Raw genomic sequence first — 15,833 nt, forward strand, 5'->3', positions numbered from 1 at the left:
TGATGTTTACTCTTCTCTTGATATCCCGTTACTTAAATATTATCATGTAAAATTAACAATACAGTCATTCCTCAGTATCCATGGGGAATTTGTTCTAGGAGCTCCTATGAATAACAAATCTGCAGGTGTCAAGTACCTGATTGAAAATGGTGTAATATTTGCTTATAACCTATCCATGTCCTCTCATTTAATTTAAATAATCTCTAGATTACTTATAATACTTAACACATACAATGTAAATGCTATGTGAGTAGTTGTTATACTGAATTGTTTAGGAAATAATCACAAGAAAAAAATCTGTGTATGTTCAATACAGATGCTTTTTTTCTCCAAAATATTTTCTATTTGTTGTTGGTTGACCCCGTGGATGGTAACGAGTGGATACAAAGGACTGGCTGTGCTTAAATACTGATATGCATCTTATGTTAATACATATTGACTTAACATAAGTTATGTAACATCTTATGTTAATGATAAGGAAATAGAAAAGAAAACAAAGATAGTTTGTTAATACAGGTGTATTTACATGCAAACATATTCATAAAAATTAAGGAGGAAATACTCATAACGATTAAATCCTAATTTTTTTATTTTGGAAGAGTTCTTATACATATGTTGCTTTTATTTATTATTACCTTTAATGGCAAAAACCGCGATTACTTTTGCACCAACCTAATATTTAAAAAAAAACTCTTTTGGCCGGGCGCGGTGGCTCACGCCTGTAATCCGAGCACTTTGGGAGGCCAAGGCTGGCAGATCACCTGAGGTCAGCAGTTTCAGACCAGTCTGACCAACATGGAGAAACCCCATCTCTACCAGAAATACAATATTAGCCAGGCATCGTGGCATATGCCTGTAATCCCAGCTACTTGGGAGGCTGAGGCAGGAGAATTGCTGGAATCTGGGAGGTGAAGGTAGCAGTGAGCCAAGATCGCACCATTGCCCTCCAGCCTGGGCAACAAGAGCAAAACTCTGTCTCTAAATAAATAAATAAATAAATAAATAAATAAATCAAATAAGATAAAATAACTCTTTCTGTTTTAAAATATTATCATTTGGCAAACTGAAAATGATCCCATAACTGCCCACCCTGAGAGATCTTTTTGTTATAGCATCTACTACAAGTGAATGCTCATCAAACTAGTAATGTGAAAAATCGGTTTTACCCAAAGAAGAATCGGAATTTTTGTACAGGAGCTATCATTTTTTAATTTTTAATTTTAATTTTTGTGAGTACATAGTAGCTGTATGTATTGATGGGGTATATGAGATGTTTTGACACAAGCATGCAATGTGTAATAATCACATCATGAAGAATAGGGTATCCATCCCCTCAAACATTTATCCTCTGTTACAAACAATCCAATTATACTCTTTTAGTTATTTTAAAATGTATAATTATTATTGACTGTAGTCATCCTGTTGTGGTATCAAACAGTAGGCCTTATTCATTCTTCTAATTTTTTGTACCCATTAACCATCCCCACCACCCCTCCAGCCCTAACTATCTTTCAACCATTCTTCCAGTCTCTATGTCCATGAGTTCAATCGTTTTGATATTTAGATCCCACAAATAAGTGAGAACATGAGATGTTTGTCTTTCTGTTCCTGGCTTATTTTACTTAATATAATTATCTCTAGTTCTACCCATGTTATTGTAAATGACAGGATCTCATTCTTTTTTATGGCTGAATAGTATTCCATTTTGTATATGTTCCACATTTTCTGTATACTTTCATCCATTGGTGAACACTTAGGTTGCTTCCAAATCTTAGCTATAGTGAACAATGCTGCAATAAACATAGGAATATGTTTTTCATGTAAGTAAGTCTTTGATTTACTGATTTCCTTTCTTTTGGATATATGCTCAACAGTGGGATTTCTGGGTCATATGATAGACCTATTTTCAGTTTTTTGAGGAATCTCCAAACTATTCTCCATAGTGGTTGTACTAATTTACATTCCCACCAGTAGTGTACAAGGGTTCCCTTTTCTCCACATCCTCACCAGCATTTGTTATCACCTGTCTTTTGGATAAAAGCCATTTTAACTGGAATGAGATGATATCTCTTTGTAGTTTTTATTTGCATTTCTCTGATGATCAATGATGTTAAGCACCTTTTCATATGCCTGCTTGCCATTTGTATGTCTTTGTTTGAGAAATGTCTACTCAAATATTTTGCCTATTTTTCACTTGGATTATTAATTTTTTTCCTGTAGAGTTGTTTGAGCTTCTTATACATTTTAGTTATTAATCCCTTGTCAGATGGGTAGTTTGCAAACATTTTTTCCCATTCTGTGGGTTGTCTCTGCTTTGTCGATTGTATCCTTTGCTGTGCAGAAGATTTTTAACTTGATGTGATCCCACTTGTCCATTTTTGCTTTGGTTGCCATACTTGTGGGGTATTACTCGAGAAGTCATTGGCCAGACCAATGACCTGAAGAGTTTACCAGTGTTTTTTTGTAGTAGGTTCACAGTTGGAGGTCTTAGATTTAAGTCTTTAATCCATTTTGATTTGATTTTTGTATATGGCAAGAGGTAGGGGTCTAGTTTCATTCTTCTGCATTTGGATATGCAATTTACCCAGAAGGATTTATTGAATAGATTGTCTTTTCTCCAGTGTATGTTCTCTGGGTAAAAAGACTTTATCAAAAATGAGTTCACTGTAGGTGTGTGGGTTTGTTTCTGGGTTTCCTATTCTGCTCCATTGGTCTATGTGTCTCTTTTTATGCCAATACCATGCGATTTTGGTTACTGTAACTCTGTAGTGTAATTTGAAGTCAGATAATATGATCCCTCCAGTTTTGTTCTTTTTGCTCAGGGTAGCTTTGGGTATTCTGAGTTTTTTGTTGTTCCATAAAAGTTTTAGGATTGTTTTTTCTATTTCTGTGAAGAATGTCACTGGTATTTTGATAGGGATTGCACTGAATCTGTAGTTTGCTTTGGTTAGTATGTACGTTTTAATACTACTGATTCTTCCTATTCAAGAACATGGAATGTCTTCCATATTTTTGTGTCCTCTTCAATTTTACTCATTAGTATTTTATAGTTTTCATTATAGACATCTTTTACTTTGGTTAATTCATAGTTATTTAATTTTATTTGTGACTATTGTAAAGGGAATTACTTTTTTGATTTCTTTCTGAGATTGTTCACTGTTAGCATATAGAAATGCTACTGGTTTTTGTAGGTTGATTTTGTATCCTGCAACTTGACTGAATTTGTTTATCTATTCTAATAGTTTTTTGGGGGAGTTTTTAGGTTTTTCTAAATATAAGATCATATCATCTGCAAACAAGGATAATTTCATTTCTTTCTTTCCAATTTGGATACCCTTTAGGTCTTTGTCTGATTGCTCTAGGTAGGCTATAGCCTGTGTTTTCTCAAAGCCCTGGGGCTCCACAATCAGAAGGTGGCAAGCTGGGCAGGTCTGTGTCTTTTCCTTCAGGATAGCAGCTCCCTCAGGTTCTGTGTTAATCTTGAGGTGCTATCTGATCTGGGAGCCAGGGACTAGAGTCAAAAACCTTAGAAATCTCTCTGATGAAGTCTCTCTGGTGTTGTCTTATGCTGTGGCTGAGCTGGCACTCAAACTACAAGACACAGTTCTTCCCACTCTTCCCTCCCCTTTCCAAAGGCAGAGGAGCCTCACCCCGTGGTCACTGCCACCAGTACTATGTCAATAACAGTGGTGAAAGTGGGCATCCTTGTTGTGTTCCAGATCTTAGAGGAAAGGCTTTCAGTTTCTACCCATTCAGTATGATATTAGCTGTGGGTCTGCTGTATATGGCTTTTATTATGTCGAGGTGTGTTCCTTACATACTCAGTTATTTGAGGGTTTTTATGATGTGAGATTGAACTTTATCAAATGGGTTTTCAGCATCAATTGAAATTATCATATGGTTTTTGTCTTTCATTCTGTTGATATGATGTATCACATTGATTTATTTGTATATGTTGAACCATTCTTGCATGCCAGGGATAAATTCTACTTGGCCATGATGAATGATCTTTTTAAGGTATTCTTGAATTTGGTTTGCTAGTATTTTGTTGAGGATTTTTGCATGGATATTCATCAGAGATGTGGACCTGTAGTTTTCTTTTTTTGATGTGTCTTTTTCTGGTTTTGGTATCAGGGTGATACTGGCCTTATAAAATGAGTTTGGGGGTATTTCCTCCTCTTCTATTTTTCAGAATAGTTTGAGTAAGATAGGTATTAGTTCTTTAAATGTTTGGTAGAATTCAGCAGTGAAGTCATTGGGTCCTGGCATTTTCTTTGCTGCAAGACTTTTTATTATGGCTTTGGTCTTGTTACTTGTTATTGGTCTGTTAACGTTTTAGATTTCTTCATGGATCAACCTTGGTACATTGTTTGTGTTTAGGAATTTGTTCATTTTTTCTAGATTTTAAAATTTATTTGCATATAGTTGCTAATAGTAGCCACTAATGATCCTTCGAATTTCTGCAGTGTCAGTTGTAATGTTTCCTTTTTCATCTCTGATTTTATTTATTTAGATCTTCTCTCTTTTATTCTTAGTCTGTCTAAAGGTTTATCAATTTTGTTTAACTTTTTAAAAAACCAACTTTTTGTTGCATTGATCTTTTGTATTGTGTTCATTTCAATTTCATTTATTTATGCTCTGATCTTTATTATTATTTTTCTTCTGCTAATTTTGGGTTTGTTTTACTCTTGCTTTTCTAGTTCTTTAATATGCATTGTTAGGTTGTTTATTTGAAGTTTTTCTCCTTTTTTAACAGGCAGTTATAGCTGTAAACTTCCTTCTTAGTACTGCTTTTGCTGTATCCCCTTGGTTTTGGTATTTTATGTTTTTATTATTATTTGTCCCAATTTTTTTCTCAATTTCCTTCTTAATTTCTTCCTTGACCCACTGGTCATTCAGGAGCATATTGTTTAATTTGCTGGTGTTGTTTACAAAATCCTTAAGTGATTTCTAGTTTTATTCCACTGTGATTAAAGAAGATACTTGCTATTATTTTAATTTTTTTAGTATTTTAAGACTTGTTTTGTGACCTAACATATGGTCTACCTTTGAGAATGATCCACGTGCTGAGGAAAATAACATGTAGTTTGCAGCTCTTGGGTGAAATGTTCTGTAAATATCTATTAGGTCCATTTGGTGTATAGTGCAGAATAAGTCCAATGTTTCCTTGTGGATTTTCTGTCTGGAAGATCTGTCCAATGCTGAAAGTGTGGTGTTGAAGTCTCTAGCTATTATTGTATTGGAGTCTATCTCTTCTTTTAGTGCTAATAATATTTGCTTTATATGTCTGGGTGCTCCACTGTTGGGTGTACATATTTTTAAAATTGTTATGTCCTCTTGCTAATTGACCCCTTTATTATTATATCATGACCCTCTTTGTCTCTTATAGTTTTTGTCTTGAAATCTCTTTTGTCTGATATAAGTATAGCTATTCCTGCTCTTCTTTGGTTTCCATTGTCATGGAATATCTTTTCTCCTCTCTTTATTTTCAGTCTATGTGTTTCTTTACAGATGAAGTATGTTTCTTGTAGGAAACGGATCATTGGTCTTTTTTTTTAAATCTATTCAGCCACTCTATGTCTTTTTGACTGGAGGATTTAGTCTATTTACATTCATTATTATTATCGATAAGTAAGGACTTACTCTTGCCATTTTGTTATTTGTTTTCTGATTGTATTGTAGTCTTGTCTTTCTTCTTTCCTTCCTGTCTTGCTTTTAGTGAAGGTGATTTCCTCTGGTGATATGATTTAGTTTTTTGCTTTCTTATGTATTTGTTGTAATTTTTTTTTTTTGGTTTGAGGTTACCATGAGTCTTGCAAACACTATTTTATAACTCATTATTTTAAGCTGATAATAACTTGACACTGTTTGTATAAACAAACAACAGGGGAGCAAAAAAAAAAAAAACTCACAAAGACTCTACACCTTAACTTTTTTTTTCTGTTTAACTTTATGTTGTTTCTATTTATATCTTATTCTACTGTCTATGTCTTGAAAAGTTGTTGTAGTTATTATTTTAATTGGTTTATCATTTAGTTTCTCTACTTAAGATAAGAGTAGTTTATATACCATAGTTACAATATTATAATAGTTTGCATTCTTTCTCTGTACTTACTATTACCAGTGAGTTTTATACAGATGATTCTTTATTGCTCATTAACCTCCTTTTCTTTCTGATTGAGGTACTCTCTTTAGCATTTCTTGTGGGATGGGTCTAATGTTGATAAAATTCCTCAGCTTTTATTTGTCTGGAAAAGCCTTTATTTCTCCTTCATTACTGAAGAATATTTTTGCGTATATACTGTTCTAGGGTAAAAGATTTTTTCTTCCAGCACTTTTAATATATCATGCCACTCTCTTGGCCTGTAAGGTTTTCACTGAAAAGTCTGCTGCCAGCTGTAGTGGAGCTCCATTGTATGTCATTTGTTTATTTTCTTTTGATGCTTTTTAGGATCTTTTCTTTATTCTTGACCTTTGGGAGTTTGATTATTAAATGCCTTGTGGTAGTCTTTGTTAGGTTAAATCTGCTTAGTGTTCTATAACCTTCTTATTCTTGGATATTGTTTCTTTAGGTTTGGGAAGTTCTCTATTATTATCCTGTTGAATAATCTTTATACCCTATCTCTTTCTCTACCTCGTCTTTAAGACCAATATCTCTTAGATTTTCCCTTTTGAGGCTATTTTTAGATGCTATAGGTGTGCTTCATTGTTTTTTATTTTTTTCCATTGTCTCTTCTGTGTATTTTCAAATAGCTGGTCTTCAGGCTTACAAATTGTTTTTTCTGCTCCATCAATTCTGCTATTAAAAAACTCTGATGCATTCTTTAGTGTGGCAATTGCATCTTTCAGCTCCAGAATTTCTGCTTGATTCTTTTTAATTATTTCAATCTCTTTGTTAAATTTATCTGATAGAATTCTGAATTCCTTCTCTGTGTTATCTTTGAATTTCCCCAACACAGCTATTTTGAATTCTCTGTCTGAAAGGTCGCATATTTCTGTTTCTCCAGGGTTGGCCCCTGGTGCCTTATTTAGTTCATTTAGTGAGGTCATGTTTTCCTGGACGATGTTGATGCTTGTAGATGTTCATCTGTGCCTGAGAATTAAAGAGTTAGGTATTTATTGTAGTCTTCTCAGTCTGGATTTGTTTGTACCCAGGCTTCTAGGGAAGGCTTTCCAGATATTCCAGATTGGTGGTTGTGATGTAAGCAGTATCTACTTTAGGGGACACTGTGAGCCCAGTAATACTGTGGTTCTTGCGGACTCACAGAGGTACCTCCTTGATGGTCTTGGACAAGTTCCAGAATAATTCTCTGCATTACCAGGCAGAAACTCCTGTTCTCTTTTTTACTTTCTCCCAAATTTATGCAGTCTCTCTCTCTCTGTTTGAGCCACCTAGAGCTGGGGTTGGGGGTGACACAAGCACTCCTGTGGTCACCACCACTATGACTGTGCTAGGTCAGACCTTCTATAGCCAGTATAGCACTGGGTCTTGCCCAAGGCCTACTGTAATTATTTCCTGACTATAGCCTGTGTTTTCTCAAAGCTCTGGGGCTCCACAATCAGAAGGTGGCAAACTGGACAGGTCGGTGTATTTTCCTTCAGGATAGCAAGCTCCCCCAGGTTCTGTGTTAATCTGGAGGTGCTATCTGATCTGGGAGCCAGGGACTAGAGTCAGAAATCTTAGAAGTCTGTCTGATGAAGTCTCTCTGGTGTTCTCTTATGCTGTGGCTGAGCTGGCACTCAAACTACAAGACACAGTTCTTCCCACTCTTCCCTCCCCTTTCCAAAGGCAGAGGAGCTTCACCTCATGGTCACTGCCACCACAGACCCACAGAGGGTACTGCCAGACTACCACTGACATTGCCTTAAAGCCGAAGAGTTCTTTAGTCAACTTGTGGTGAATGCTGCCTGGCCTGGTACTCACCTTTCTGGGCAGTGGGCTTCCCTTTTGGATGCAAGAGCCAAGTCTTGCAATTGGGGACCCCGAGAGCCCACTTGGTACTTTACCCCCCTATGACTGAGTTGGTACTTAAGGTGCAAGACAAAGTACCCTTTGCTTTTCTCTCCACCTTTCTCAAGTGAAAGGATTCTTGCCCTGTAGCTACCACAGCTGGGAATGTGCTGAGTCTCACCTGAAGGCAGCAAGCCTCAGAGTCTTACCAAAGGCCCTTGACATAGTACCTGGGATTCACTGCTGGTTATTCAGGGCCTAAGGTCTCTTCAGCTAGCAGGTGATGAGTCCTGCCAGGACGTGGTCCTTTCCTTCAAGGTAGTGGGTTCTCTTCTGGTGCAGTGTGTCTTGAAATGTCATCTGGGAGCTAGGGCCTGGAAAGGGAGCCTCATGACTCTGACTGGTGCCCTATCCTGCTGTGGCTGAGCTGGTATCCTAGATACAAGACAAAATTCTCCCCATTCTCCCTCTCTTCTCCTCAAGCAGAGAGAAGGGGTCTTTTTTGGAGCTGTGAGCTGTGCATCCTAGTGTTAGGGGAGAGGTGATGTCAGCACTTCCTTAGCTGCTCCAGCTGATGTCTCAGTAGGTCATATACCAGCTCCCCTCTCCACCCTCCCCACCCAGTTCACTGTCCCTGGGCCTGCCTAGTTCAGCACTAGGACTCATATAGGGGTTACAGTCCTTGTGGCCTAGACTGCCTTTCAAGTTTATCTTGGGCCCCAGAGTACTTAACTCACAGCAGGGAAGCTTTTGGGAACTTAAGTTTAGACTCCTGGGATCAGTGATTTCCTTCTGGCTGCGACTGGTTTGAATGCTCCCTCTGTGGGTGGGCATCAGCTGAGTTTGGTCCAGTTTTGTTTTCTGTTATATTAGGGTAGCACTGAGTTCAGTGCCTAACAAATGCTAGGCTCTCTCTCTCTCCAATCGCCAAAACACTCTGTACCATGCTTTTGCTGCCAGGGGATGGAGGAGAGATGGCGTCAGTGATTTAGAACTGTTTTTCTTACCTCTTTAGTGCCTCTTTCAATGATATGAAGTTAAAACCAGGTACTGTGAGTACTCACTTTTTTCTTTGTTCTTATAGAGTTTGTGTGTGTGTGTGTGTGTGTGTGTGTGTGTAGATAGTTGTTAAATTGTGTTTGCCACAGGGACGACTGGTAGAACCTTCTCTTCCACCATCTTGCTCTGCCCCAAGTCCCTAAATTTTTCATTTCTGTAACTGGTTGTGTGGTAGTAACTGGCATTTATAATTACCTTATACTGTCCATCCTGTATTTCCTTTGCCTTCAGCAAGAACCTCAGCTGGTTATGGTTCTTTACCTGGGGTGGGGGTGAGGAGTGACTAAAATCTTTATTTCTGAAGGGTCTAGACTATTTGTAGTACTGCCTGGATTGGGTTGTAGTTTTCCATGGACCTTAATCACAGGGCCTGGTAATACTAAGAGATACCCAAAGGAATCTCCTATAATCCAGGCATACTCTCCCTTATCTCCATTATGGAGTCATAGTCCAATGTCTCTTTTGTTGTCAGGGCCAATTACCCTACCCAACACCCTTGTCTCTCTTCTGTACCTGTTGATTCAGAGGCATGAGGAGCCCAAAGTTTCCAGTTGGCACTCTTAACTTCCAGTTCAATGGAATGGTTGTTGTGTCTCACGGTTGTAATATTCTTCTCTCTGAAACTGAGACTTCTAGACCAGCAGATTATAAAATCACTGAAACAGAAAGCAAGAACTTTGCTAGTGGGTAACTAGGGATAATGAGTGGTGTCACTCTCATTTTCACTCTTAATTCCTAGACCGTTGAATCCTGACTATTGGAGAAACAGCACCATATTTTGGATACTGATTCAGACCATATACAGCCTTCTGGAGAATCTTGCCCCAGTCCTGAAAGGTATTTCTATTCATCTAGTTGGTGCTATAACTGAGTCTTTAAAAGACAATTCCACTGTTCTATCAAGAAAGCTGCATCAGGGTGATGGGAGATATGGTAAGACCAGTGAATTTCATGAGCATGGGCCTGTTGTCATACATATTTTGCTGGGGATGATTTCCTTGATTGGAAGCAATGCTGTGTGGAATCCATCATGGTGGATAAGGCCATTATCAAATGCCATAATGGTAGATAAGGAATTCTGTAATTCCATGGTTGGTAATTTTGGCATAAGCATGTTATGAAGAGAAGACAAATCCATATCCAGAGTAAGTTTCTATTCTGGTAGGGACAAAATGCTTCCACTTCCACAACTGAAGTGGTCCAATGTAATCAACCTGTCACTAGGTAGCTGTCTGATTATCCTTAGAAATGGTGTCATAGTGAGGGCTCCCTGTTGCTCTCTGCTGCTAGCAGATTGGGCACTCAGTGGTGGTCATGGCCAGGTCAGGCTTGGTGAATGGAAGTCATGTTGCTGAGCCCCTGCATAACATCCATCCCTTCCACCATGGTCACTGTGTTCATGAGCCCATTGGGAATGACTGGGGAAAGAGGCTGACTGGTGTCCACAGAAGAGTCATTCTATCTATTCAATTATTATACTCTTCCTCTATTGTGTTCACTTTTTGGGTAGCATTCATATGGGACACAAATATCTTCACATTTTTGCTCATTCAGAGAGATCTATTCACATACCTATTCCTCAAATTTCTTTGTCATAAATTTTCCAATCACATTATTTCCAAGTGCCTGAATCTGTATATAACTGCACATCTGGCCAGTTTTCCTTTCAACCAAAGAGCACAAGTAGGCGCACTTCCCAAAGTTCTGTCCCATGGGAGGATTTCCCTTCACCACTGCTCTTCAGTGATATGTCAGAAAGGGGCCGTAGTGCTGCAGATATTTTCTTTTGGGTGGTGGCCACATATCATGTAGAACTGCCTGTAAACTTGGCCTCAGTCTTCTTTTTCTCTGTCAACTGATCTTAGAGAACCATCCATGAAGCCATAGGTGTAGGCTGAGAGAGAGAAAGGAGTGTAACAGGATTGTGGACCATGGACATTTGCCATATCAATAGCTGCATACCAGGTACTAGGGAATGTGTGCATATAATAATGTTTCAAATTCAATAATATAAAGGTAGACATTAAGTGCCTAGGCATTATTCTAAGCACTTGATTGGTATTAAATCACTAATCTTTTACTGACAACCATGTGAAATATATCCTATCATTATCCCCAATATATTGGTAACAAAATTGAGTGTCAGGGTGATTAAATAACTACTTAACGTCACATAGCTGGTAAATGGTAGAACTGGGTTTCAAGCCCTGTATTTCTGGCTCATTGTTTGAGTTCTTAAACACTGTCTTTTGTCTTCCCATATTGTATGCATATTTATAATAAGGCTCAATTAACAGAAGACCAATAGATGAGATTCCCCAACCAATAGGAATGATGTTGAACCTAATTAACTTTCAAGACAATAGGTAAGGTTAGTTTGAATCAGTGATTTAGTAGAAGACACTTTTCTGACTAAATCCTTAGGTTGAACATTCGCCCCAATGGTATCATAAATGTGGTTAAAGCTTAGAGTCAGAATAAATGTTTGGAATATAGTCATTGGTTGACATTATGTTTTTGGAAAACAATTTAACTATTCAAAACCCCATTTTTTTTCACCTATAAAATGGGAATGAGAGCTTTCATGTCTCTCTGATAGATTTCTCTCAAAGACAAAGTGAAATAGCACTGGTGAAAGGCCTTTGCAAACTGCATAGCACCCTACATCATTGTCTTCAACAATATAATAAAAATGATATTGATACAAAATTCCAAGATACATATGGATGGTATATAATTCTCCAAATGTAGAGTTGATACTTGCCTCTGACATTGCCCGGTACCTGCTCTTCCCTTTGGAATATTATGCTACTCTCTTATTAACCAAAACTACAGCTACTTTTGTCCCTATATGTTCCAAAGCCTCCTGGTCAGCTTCACTCTTGCTTTCAATTAAAACTCGACATTTTTAGTGCTGAAATCAACATCTCTTTCCTAAAACAATTCATTCAGTCTCTAATTCAATTGATGGTACCAAAAACCAGTCAAGAAAGCCATAAACCTCTGTCACTCTTCCCATTCCCTCACCCCTGCTCCAATCAGTTACTAAATTCTGCTGATTTTTGCATCACAAATATTTCTTAAACTCTTCCTTATTGCTATCTCCACTGTCTCTGCCCTAGTTTAGGTCTTTCTTTCTCTGATTTTGAATATTGGCTGGAAGAATCTCCTAACAGATCCCTGAGACCCTAGCCATCTCTTGTTTGAATCACATGCCACATCCGGGGTATAGATGTAAAACAAAAATATAATTATATCAATTCTCTGCTACCTTCGTACAGATCTACTTAACCTACAGAATAAGCTCTTTAACATGGCATCCAGGGTTTTCCATTATCTGCCCTTGTCTATACCTCAAGCCTTCCATCTCCACAATCCTTGTCTTATGCATGATGTTCTAGCACAGTAAATTGTTCATAAATACCTAAACACACATATCTTTCTGCCTCCAGTGCCCTTCTGTAGGCACCCCTCTCCGCTGCCTACGTTTTCACCAGCCTGCATTTAAACTCTGAATATTTAAGACTCGTCTAAGAGATCGTGGCTCCTTTACCTTTAAAAAGTAGGAATCGTAGAATCCAAGTCTGTTAGAGAACTTAAAAATGATACAAAAAGAAGGTAATCTCTTAATAGCTACCAATTATTGACCCCATACTATATGCCAGACTCTATACATGGTGCTGTCGTGCTTTCCCATCTAATGTTCACAGTAAGCCTGAGAATAGGCATTATTAATTCCATGTAACAATCAAGCAACTGAGGTGCAGAGAGTTGTGTGTCTCATCCATGTTCATACAGCTAGGAAGTGATAGAGCCATTATATAAACCTCAATTCATTTGTTGATAAAGTCTTTGCTTATAACTGCCTCTATATAAAAATATTATAATACTGTCTGTGGTTTCCAAAAATAAGATACCAGAGAAGATTCTAGGGAAGGAAGTGGAAAAACATTTTTTATGTTTTAAGTATACAATATTTAGGGCATATAGAGGCATGTATATAGGATATACACAGCAATGGCCTTCCTTTTCTTTTCTCCTCTGGATACTTATTCACTTAACAAAGATTTAAGGGCTCTCCTACTACTTACAGGTCCTGTGCTAAAAGATGCTTTAGAAAAGTTCCCTTCTTTTAGGAACATATGATTCTTTTTGGATTCTTTTGGCTTTCTTGTTACCAAAGCCTACACTTCTCTAGAAATAACAGAGGGAGCTTAGAGGGGAGGGCCCAGAAAATGTTCACTGCCAGACTTATTAATTTGAATATTACACTCATAATGATGATGATGATAGTAAAAATGTGTGTCAAGCTTTATGTTTCACTTATTGGACATGGCTTTTGCATATATTATTTTATTTAATCCCAACAAACCTTTGAGGTAGGTACTATCATAATCTCCATTTTCAGATGAGAAAACTGAAGCACAGAGAAGACAAATTATTTGTCAAAAGTCAGACAGATAAAAACTCAACAGAGTTGGAATGTAGACCCAAAAACCCATGATATATGTTATAAATACTCTAATAGCATACATGAAGAGTGTCTTTGGAATGCAGTGGATGGAATTTTGCTTAAGTGTGTGGTTGAGAGGGAAGACTTCACAGAGGTGGTGTCTTTGACCTGGATTCCAAAGCAGAAAGCTTGAATTTTCCAAGCCAAGGAAATGGAGAATGGTGTTTCTCATAGTAAGAGAAAAATAAATATAAAAGCCTGGAGGTGTAACAGTGGTGATTTATTTTGGAGAAATGGCAAGTAATTCAGTGTAGCTAGAAATGGAAAATTAGAGTAGATACACAGTTTGTGGTCATATCATAAATGGCAAGAACTGTCAGCAGGGAGTGGGAAGCCATGAAGCAATTTTAAGAAAAAGGGAGAGAGATGATAATAGTAACAGTTAACATATAGCTCTTGCTATATGTCAGACACTATTTTAAGTGCTTTACATATTTTAACTCAGTTAATACTCATAAGAATTCCATGATGTACATAGACTGTTAATTATTATCTCCAGTTTATAGCTGAGGAAACAAGCAGTGAGGTTAATAAGTTGTTCAAGAATCATAGCTCATAAGTTGCAGAGGTGAGAGTAGAACTCAGATTGTCTAGTTTCAGAGATTTTTGTTCTCACCAGCATACCACACCACATTTTTTATGAGTTTTGAAGAAAATCTCTCTGGAGGCAGCATAGGGAATTAATTAAATTGGTGGCTAGACTGGAAACAAGGAGAACCACTTGCAGTGGTCCACGTAGGAGATACTTGGGGTCTGAATCAGGTTAGTGGATATATCCTCCAAAATCAGAGGGGAAAATTGAAAGGAACTGTAACTGGCTTGTTACAGTTATTGATAAAGATGCCCAAGATGACAGGCTTATGCTGGTTGAAAACTCAAATGATTACAGAGGGAGCAGTTAGGTAATTTAGAGTCAGGAACATGTGCAAGTCACTAGATAGTGGTGGAGACTGTGGGGATTATAGAGCACATATTTTGTCTAAAGAGTGCAGTTGCTCGGAGGCTCCAGTGGGTTTCTGCCATCGAAATATGAGCCATGTACTGTTTGATATTGTACTCTAATTTCTTTTCTTTTCTTTTCCTTTTTTTGAGACGGAGTTTCACCCTTGTCGCTCAGCTGGAGTGCAGTGGTGCAATCTCAGCTCACGGCAACCTCCGCCTCCCAGGTTCAAGCAATTGTACTCTAATTTCTTAAAAGGAGTTTTAAATTTGAATCTTTATGGAGAATCTACTGATTTTTACATGATAACAAATAATTTAGAAACAGAAAAACAATCCTGTATGACTCAGTCAAAACAAATCTTCCAGTTGGATTAAACCTGCAGCTGTCATTTACAATCTTTGCAATAATTCTGGATTTTGCAACTGAGAGAATATTAATGTCTACAGAGGATGTAGGAATAAAAGCAGGCTGGAGGACAGGCAAAAATGCGTTAGGAGTTTTGGATGTATTTTTGTGGATATCTTGTTGGGTGGACCAGAAAAATGATTGGAAGCAAATAGTGTCATGAAGTAGAAGGCAGAAAAATGGTCTGAAGAGCATAGATCAGTACGATAAGATGGACAGAATTCCTATCAAATTGTGATAGTCATTATAATTAACATCATCATTGCTGTCATACTGAAGGCTTAATCTGTGCAAAGCATATTCTTAATTTTACATTTAAGTTTACTGTCAAGCTAACATTTAGCATTTTTAGGATTAAATGTTGATCTCATTTAATCCTAAAAACAACCCTCTTAGGTAAACATTATCATTATTATTATTATCACTGTACCTATTTTATAGATGAGGGCAAGTCTTAAAACAAGTAAGTGGCAGAACTGTGACTCAAACCCAGATTTTCCTGTTACTAAAGTTTTTATTCATCTGGAAATATAAGTGGGAGTGTAGAGAAGACGGCCTAGAAATGTGCAGTACCAGCTTTCTACATACCAACATTTAAAAATTAAACCTTTTAATTTGAGATAATTGTAGATTTACGTACAGCTGTAAGAAATAATACAGAGAGTTTATATGTACATCTGACCCAGTTTTCCCCAATGGTAACATATTGCAAAACCAAAGTTGTGTATCACAACCAGGGTACTAATATTGATGCTTTCAAGATTTAGAACATGAACATCCTGTACATGTTTTAAATATACTCCTAAGTATTTACATTTTTTGGCATTGATGTAAATGGCATTATTTTTAAAAATGTTGTTATCCATGTGTTCAGTACTAATATATAGAAATAAAATTGATTTCTACATGTTTATCATATATCTTCTGACCTTTCTTAACTCATTCATTCTATTTTTTTTTTT

General features: G+C 37.2%; 1 long non-coding RNA gene across 21 annotated transcripts in view; it reads left to right on the forward strand.

Annotated features, from left to right (window-relative positions):
* LOC129060000 (uncharacterized) overlaps window positions 1-15,833 on the forward strand; it is a 1,058,541-nt gene that overhangs the window by 137,074 nt on the left and 905,634 nt on the right. For 3 of the 21 annotated variants that reach the window (XR_010140289.1, XR_010140293.1, XR_010140290.1), the window contains one exon: window positions 9,750-9,847. The exons of the other annotated variants lie outside the window; for them this stretch is intronic. This is a non-coding gene — a long non-coding RNA (uncharacterized LOC129060000). The remainder of the gene's footprint in view (window positions 1-9,749; window positions 9,848-15,833) is intronic. 21 annotated transcript variants of the gene reach the window in all.

The sequence above is a fragment of the Pongo abelii genome, chromosome 5 (genome assembly GCF_028885655.2).
Source record: "Pongo abelii isolate AG06213 chromosome 5, NHGRI_mPonAbe1-v2.0_pri, whole genome shotgun sequence".
NCBI classification, from domain to species: domain Eukaryota; kingdom Metazoa; phylum Chordata; class Mammalia; order Primates; family Hominidae; genus Pongo; species Pongo abelii.